This window comes from Prinia subflava, chromosome Z (genome assembly GCF_021018805.1).
Source record: "Prinia subflava isolate CZ2003 ecotype Zambia chromosome Z, Cam_Psub_1.2, whole genome shotgun sequence".
NCBI lineage: Eukaryota > Metazoa > Chordata > Aves > Passeriformes > Cisticolidae > Prinia > Prinia subflava.
In genome coordinates, this window is record NC_086283.1 from 36,551,437 (window position 1) to 36,559,641 (window position 8,205).

The window sequence follows — 8,205 nt, forward strand, 5'->3', positions numbered from 1 at the left end:
TCCTCTTCTTTTCCTCTTTCTTGCCTTTTCCGTCTTCTCCTGTGAGAGCGCACGATGCTGGTTGCGAGGAAAAAAAAAAAGAAGAAAATCGGTGGAAATCGCCCCCAAAAAATTCTTTTTTGTTGTTTGTTTAGTTGCCTAAAAAAAGTATTTCGTGTAAAAACTCATCACCCAGAAGACAAGCCCTCCCCCAAAATAAAAAAATAGGCAAGAATGGTCAAAATAATAGCGGTATTAAGATGTGAACGCGTTCTCTCTCTCTCTCTCTCCGGACTTTCCCCCTCCCCCCTGTTTCTCTCTCTCTGCTTTCCCCCTTTTTTCTTTCTTTCCTTCCGAGTTTGGTTTTTTTTTTTTTTTTTTTTTTCAGTTTCACCTCTCTCCTGTTCTCCTGCAGGAATGAAGCGAAAGACACAAGGAGGAAGGGTGGAAAAAAGAAGAAAAGGAAGGAGAAGAGGGAGATGAAGGGGGGGGGGCACACAACTAATAGAATATGCAAGAAAGGGAAGGGGGGGGAGAGAGGGAGAGAGGGGGAGAGAGGGAGAGAGAGGGAGAGAGAGAGACCCAAAAAATGAATGCGTTTAAACGGGAAGCCTAGCAGAGAAATGTTTCCGAAAGGGGGATCTGCGCGAATGTCTGTATATAGTGAACTTTGACACTACTATTGAAACTGACACGTTTCTATGGAGATCGCTGCCTTATATGGAGCTCGTGTCAAGGAGCCAAGAGAAGGGCTGCTGGCAACTGATAATCAAAGGCGACTGACTGGTCAGAGCCCTGAACCGGGGGGAGAGAAAATGGGAGGCTAAGGTTAGCCAAGCCTCCTTCACTCCATTGGTTACACCCCCAACTCCCCCACTGCCTCCCCTCGCGCTTTCCCCCCACTTTTTTTTTTTTTTTTTTTTTTTTTTTTAAATTCTCCGCTACCTACTGACTGGGATGGGGAAGGGAGGGGAGAAGGGAGGGGGGAGGAAGGGAGGGAGGGTAGAGAGAGGGAGAGGAGATTCTTCTGACAAGCACAATTTATATTGAGACTCCCCTGTGCTGTTATTTACTTTGAGACCTGATTAGTATGGGTCGTCTAGGGCCCCTCTACCCCCCCCCACCCCATCACACACATGGCCAGAGGAGGATACATTGCGATAGGCAGAAAGGTGCAATTAAAAGGGCACGATGTGGGCTCCCTGGGAAAAGTTGGCTTGGGGTTTTTGGTCTTTTTCCTCTACAGATGTGACATAGGGATTTGTCTCCAGCTTTTCCGCTATAAAAAGCCACTCCAGGGGTTTTAATGTGGAGAAGAAAACACCCGCGATGCACAGCGGAGCAGGCGCCCGTATATGTGCACCCTTGCATACACACTAGAGTCCACACACATATTCAAATCCCCATATATTACTCCCATCCCACTTCGGGCTATGTTTGCAGCCTGTCCCTCGGCCCTCAGCCCTCAGCCCTCACCTAACATGTCCACCCCCAGTCCCTCAGGGCTCCACTCTTCTCGCGGGGGTTTCACCCCTACCCTTTAATTTTATTTTGGGGGCGTGTGAGCAGTCAGAACAACCCCAAACGCCCTGCTCTCAGTGCCCACCCTCTCGCTCCCCTCCCCCCGATCCCCTGATTTCCCCAAGTGAGTTGCTCCACGCGGGTAGGGGGGATGCTCGGGGGGACGGTGGAGCGTCGCTCCCCCTCCCTCCGCTCCGCTCCGCTCCGCGGCCCGGCGGGGCCTCGGCCCCGGCGAGCAGAAATCGCTGGCTCCGGCTGCCATCTAGTGGGCACGGAGCCGCCGGCCCGGGGGAGCCCGGCAAGCGCGGGGTTCCGCGCTTCTCTGCGGCCTTCCACCCCACTCCCGATTTGTACCAAAAAAACCCCAAACAAAACAAAACAAAAAAACCCCCAAACCACACCAACCAACCAACAAAAACAAACAAACAAACAGCACCACACCCAAAACAAACCCCAAACAAAAAAAAGCACCCAAACCAAAAGCATTTCCTTTTTTTTTTTTTTTTTTTTTTTTTTTTTTTTTTTTTTTTTTAAGTAGAAAACTGCACTGAGGAGAAGATCCTATCCTTTTCAATTTCTGTCTCTCTCACAAGCCCGCCTTATCAGCGGTTCCTTATCCCTTTTGTCAGCGGTCTGAAATTTGCCTTGGGTTCGAAAGACTGCGTGCGACAAAGAAGAAGCAGACTGTAAAACCTGAACACCTTCCTCTCGCAACAAAAAATCCCACCAAAACTAACACCCCAGACCCCTCCACCCGTCGCTATACCCTTCTCTTAGCTCCCGTAAAAGTTGATAATCAGATTAGAAGCTGGATGGAAAACCTGCAGAAGGAAAGGGAATGAAATGGGTGACAGAAGTTTTATTGTTATTATTTATTTTCGTAAAGTAACGTTGCTTTAATTAAAAGTAAAGAGAAAAAGAATAATCCCCTCAACTTTGATGTATAGTGATCACGATATGTTTTTTTCTTTCCCTGTCAACTCTGAAATCTGAGGCTGGGAGCCGCCTGAAGAAAAGATTCCTTCATCATTTCTAAGATCAGAATAAACGCTTGATTTTGTCCTGAAATAATGAAGAGATTTTCAATGAGCCCCTTGGCCAAGCCGTCTCTGTTGTATATTGCATTGATAAAAAGGATGTTATTGACTATGCAACAGTAGGCTTCTTTCCTCTCTCTCACTCTTTCCAAATAAAGTCTCCGTCCTGTCTCTTGGTCAGTGAAAAGGTGAAACGAATAAGATTAAATAGGACAAAAAAGCAAGCTCCGTATGTATATCATCTAGATTTTATTCCCCAGACTGTGAAGAGACAGGGACTAAAAGAGGCAGAGCAAGGCACGGAGCAGGGAGGGGGGGGGCGGGAGGGGGGGGGGGGATAGAGAGAGAGAGAGAGGGAGAGAGGGAGAGAGAGAGAGACAGACACAGACACAGACACAGACACAGACAGAGGCAGAAAGACTGAGAGAAGGTGGACGGACCCAGCAGCCGCAGCCCCGCTCCTCCCGGACCCAGCACCCTGCCGACGTCCCCGACTCCCTGGGCCACCTCAGGCAAGTAGCGGCTTCCTTCCTCGTGGTTTAGGGGCCGAGGGAGGGGAGCGGGGCTGCGACACTTGGCAGGGAGATCTTCCCCAATCCTGTCCCCCCCCGGGCCACCTCCTCCCCTGGCGTCATTGTATTTGGGCATTCCGTTACTTGGGAGGAGTGAGAGGTGCCTAGTCCTCATTCTGTCCGAGATTTTTTCTCCCTCCTCCCTTCCGTTCCCCTTTCCCCCTATATAAACCTGTGTGGGAAGTTCCACTGCTCCCCTCCCCAGACAACGTGCGTGTCTCCCAGAGGTGACCCACGCGGGGACGGCAGGCACCGACCTCACGTCCCTGGGCCAGCTGCAGGGGCAGGGCGCCGGGCTGGGGACGTGCAAGCATTCCAACCTTCTTCTGTTTCACCTGCTTTGTTTGTTATTTGATCACCTAATGAAAAGATCGATGGCAGCTTGTTTATCTGGGTGATAGTGTCAACAGATTACAGGGGCAGTAATCAGATGTTTCCCAGCCGGGCTGGGCACAATTGTAATACAGAGGGAGGCTAAACATGCTCAGACTACGCTGGTCTGGGCAGAGGGGGTTGTGCGGCTGGGAGAAATTTTTTCCCTTAATCTGGCTGCAAAGGCTTGATGGTTTTCATTCGCTCCGTGGTGAGAGTTTTTAAACGTGGTTTGTAGAAATAGCCGGGGTGTGGAGGGCCGGTGAAATTTGCGGGAGTCTCGAGGAAAAACCAATCTCGACGTCCTGTGGCTATGCAGTAGCCTGTTGGGGAGGGGAGACAGGACTCTGGGCATCCATCAGTAAAAGCCTCATGCCTGAACTGACCAGGTTAAAGCACAATTCAGTCGACGAGAGGCATTTCCTCTCCTCGACAAATTACAGGGGCACTTTAAAACGGTCACAACTCACATTTAATTGGGAAATGAGCTTTGATTCCTTTTTTAAGCTCTGTGGATCTGGAATGTATAAAAGAGATGGAGTTGGGAACTTGGAGACTTATTTCTCTCTTTGTTGTGCTAGACTCTACTATCTCCAGGCCAGGATCCAGGCTCAGATCTGAAAGGAAGACTTTTGGGAGGCTTTAGGGACTGGTTCTGGTTGGTTTTTTTGTTTGTTTGTTTGGTTTTCTTCCTCCTTTCTGTGTCTCTCTTCTCTACCCCCGTCTCCTCCCTTGTGTAACCCAACATGGAATGGCACTGGTTCCTCTCTCGTCCCATGCAGAAAGGAAAAGTTCCTCTGGAGATTACTGGTGACAGCTTTTACAGGCTGTTTCTGGTGGGGAGGAAGGCAGGTTGAGGGGTTAAAGTATAATATAACACCCAGTTGATATCATTAATAATACCCAGCTGGTATTATTAATACCACTTAGTGAGTGGCCAGGCTGCATGTAATTGAAAAGCTCAGGCACAACATAACCTGTGTTTTCCTAAACAAACAAGTGCCTTCTTCACCTGCCAAGCTCCACAAAGCACTACACACACATTAAAAAAAGTATTCACATACACGGGGTGGTACATACATACATACACAAAGGTATACACACACCTAAGAAGTGGGGTAGATGGAAAATAGTGTGTGCACACTTACACAAGGTGTAGTGAACAGCTTTGACCTGAAAAAAAAGAAAAAGAAAAAAAAAGTCATTCTTGCTTTCAATTTTTAGTGTATTTTGTCATCCTCAGCTCTATGGACACTACAAGATGTAAAACCAGAGTGTTGTACTGGGGTTTCCCCCAGCCACTGCCTTATTCCCCTGGCTGGAGCTTTTTGGGTGGCCCCTGTCCTGGGCCGGGCCTGTTGCAAAGCGGATGTGAACAGTCAGACCCGGACCTTCCCAGTCCCAACTGTGTGTCCTGGCCCTGCTGCTCACCTGGCCCCACAGCAGGCTGGGGGTGGCAGTGCTGTTCCAGGCCTCCACAACTGGTGGTGCCCAGCCAGGCCTCATTTCCCATCAGCAATGCTGGAGCCTTTCCTCAGAGGCCTTTTTCTTCACTTGCCTTTTTTCTCCCTTTCTTTTTTCTTCCTGCCTGCTCCCTAGCCAGATCTGAAGGATAACTAAGTTTCTTGAAGAATGCAGCACACGGTGTGTGTGCGGGATGTGGTGCCTCTGGAGGAGACGTGGTCACCCCCCACTCTGGGCCAGTGGCCTCCGGTGAGTGGCATCACCCTGGGGAGGCAGGAAGGAGTGGGGCTAGCTCCCCCCGGGTACTCTGTGCTCATCCTGCGCTGCCTCCTGCAGACCCACCCACAGCTGTCCTGAGGGACACACTCTGGGATGCATTGTGCCCACCCTGGTTGCTTTCTAAAGGAAGCCTGAACCCTGGGGGTCTGCTCACCCCACCCCGGAGGTTGAGGTTGGGTGTCTCTCTCCCCCCTTCTTGATTGTGACAAGGATACCAGAAGGTATCACAGTCACCCTAGACCATCGCCCAGGATGTTTCAGTACATCCCACAGAAGGCGACTGGCCTTGGAAAACAAGGCCCTCCACCTTTTCCTGCTCGGCTTCCTCTCTGTCCATCTGCTGCACATGCCCCAGGCCACGCCATCACACATAACCTGCCTTATTTATTTATTAAAAAACCCCCAAACACCCTCCCTCCTCTCTTTTTTTTTTTTTTTTGGAGCGTACTACTTCTCCCCATCTCCTCGCAAAACATCATCCTGGGGTTATGACCGACACCCCCACGATATCCAGAGCTGCTGCTCGTCGTAGCGGGTCTCACAACCCACGGGGTATTGTGTGTCCCGCCGCGCCGAGGTGTGCCCGCTCTTCCTCGCCTTCCGCGTGTGTTTAACCCAGAGGTGCGGCCGCCCTTCCCTTCCGCGCACACCGCCTGCTTCCCTGGAATTATTTTAGACGGGATTGGCAAAAAAGCGGTGTGACAGCGGCCCTCGCAACTCCCCCCGCCACGCCCTCGAGAAGGCAATCTGCCATTCCCTCAGCCTCCTCGGCAGCAGGTCCGCGCCGAGCCGGGGTTCGTCATTTGTTAGCACTCAAAAGTACCGGGCTCCAGTGCCAATCAGAAAGCAGGCGCTCGTCATCCCTACAGACAGAAACGCCTGAGCACCCGACAGTCAGCCTTTTTTCCCTAATTAAAAAAAGAAAAAAAAAAATCTCTGCCTGTAAGTAAAAATCAAACCAAAAACGAAACAGAAACAACAAAAAACCCCCAAACCCAACCAACAACCACACAATAAAATAACGGTGTCTGTGTGAGGACGGGAGAGTAAGCACTCAAAGCGAAGGCCACTTTTCTAAAAGCACAAAGAAGCATAGCAATTCCCAAGTTGAGCTTCAGTAACAGAAACTGATGACCTTTGGATGCAAATCAAACCTTCCTGTATAAGGAAAACCTGGAAATAATTTTCAACAGACTCGTGAATCCAGGACCAAATATTTACATTTGGCACAAATAAAGCTGTGGTGATCTGAGCGCTGAAGCCAAGAGAAACTATATTTTATAAAAGCCAATAGCATGACACTTTGCACCAAACAGCTCTGACTGTATTTTAAGCTTTCGGCTTCTGTTAGGGCCGAGTTTGGTAGGTTTATGATTCCGAACTGGGCTGGAGATTTTGACGAATCGCTGGCGTTTTGGAAAGGAGCTTGCAAGTAGTGAGATTGTCCTGACAACGCCATCGACAGCAGTATATAATAATTTCCTTAATAGTTACCTGTCAGAGATCCCATTTGTTTAACTGAGGAGATTAATCCGTCAGGAGTAGATTTGAGCTGGACTTTTCACAGACCAGAGGCCGGCTCCAAGATATTTAAGTATTTAATGTCACTTCCTCCCCTGCATCTGAGATAAAACTGTGCAAAAATACGTTTCTTGGGAAAAAACTCTGCAAGGCTAGAGCAGTAGAGCTATAATCATATTTATTCATCAGAAACTGATCTGAGTAATAAACCTTAGCATTTCCATTGAAACTGTCAGGAGCAAGATATGTTTATTATGGCGTATTCTGTCTGCGTGGGGAGGACGGGGGTGCACTTTAGATAAAGTTTAAATGAAACAGAATAAACACAGCAGATCGCTCCAGCCCAATACAAAAGCTATAAATGCCTGGTACACATTTCACCACGCAAAGGATTTTTATTTTTATTATTTTTAAACATAATTATTCACACGTTTCTAGGGGTTAAGCCCAGACATATCCAACGGCGTCGTTAATAAGTTACACAAAATTGCCTGATCCTATCAAACGGGTCTAGAGTTATATGTTTTATTGTTAACCCCTTCCACCGAATCTTCTGAAGCTGAAAGGGAAAGGGAAAGGGCTTTTGTCCGAGTTGATCCTTGGCTATTCTGGGGCTCAGGTTGGTGTGAAAGGGACGAGGAGGTCGCTTGAAATCTCCTTTTATCTACTCCTATTTTCTCTCTGGATCAGCAGCTTTGAATAGACACCATCTAATCGCTCGTAATGGAAAATGAAAAAAAAAAAAACCAACACAAAACCCCCCAAAACCCCCACCCAACAAAAAACAACTATGTGTGTGCTCTAGGAGCCGCGAAAATGTTTCAGCACGGGGCTGCCTGGCCGAAGCGGTGCGTGCCCTTGAGTGTGCCAGACCAGGACCAGCGTGAGCAGCCCCCTGCAGCCGAAGCCTGCAATGTGCGCACCCTGCGCCTCTGCGGAGACACAGGCGTGCCCTCTCCCTCCTCCCTTCCTCCCCACGCCAGGGTATTCCCTGCCTGGGGCCGGGTGGTCTCGGGGTGGGGAGCAACCAGCACACCAGAGACCCCTTCTCGGTGCCCGGGCTGGGAGGACCTTTTTTGAGGGGTGATGCTCGGAGTCGTAACACGGACAGTCAACCCGACATTTTTTTCCCTCTCACTCTCTGACTCCTGGATTTTCGTAATTTGCACGCATTGCGGAAACCTGGACTGAGGCAGTCCCTGCCGCGGCAGTGGGTAACCCCAAGGAACAGCCGCCCTGGGGAGGGCAACCAACTCGGCACGTCGGCCAGGCACCAGCAGAGGTGTCCGCAAGTTTCTGGGAATCATCTTGCTAAGGCTGGTGTTTCTGTTTTTGGTTTTTTGGGGAGTTTGCTTTTGTATGTGTAACGGAAAAAAAAAAAAAAAAAAAAAAAGAGAGAGGGAGAGAGAAAAAGAGTGGGCAAACTTGGGGGCCCCTGCCAAATAGAAAAAGCTTTGTTC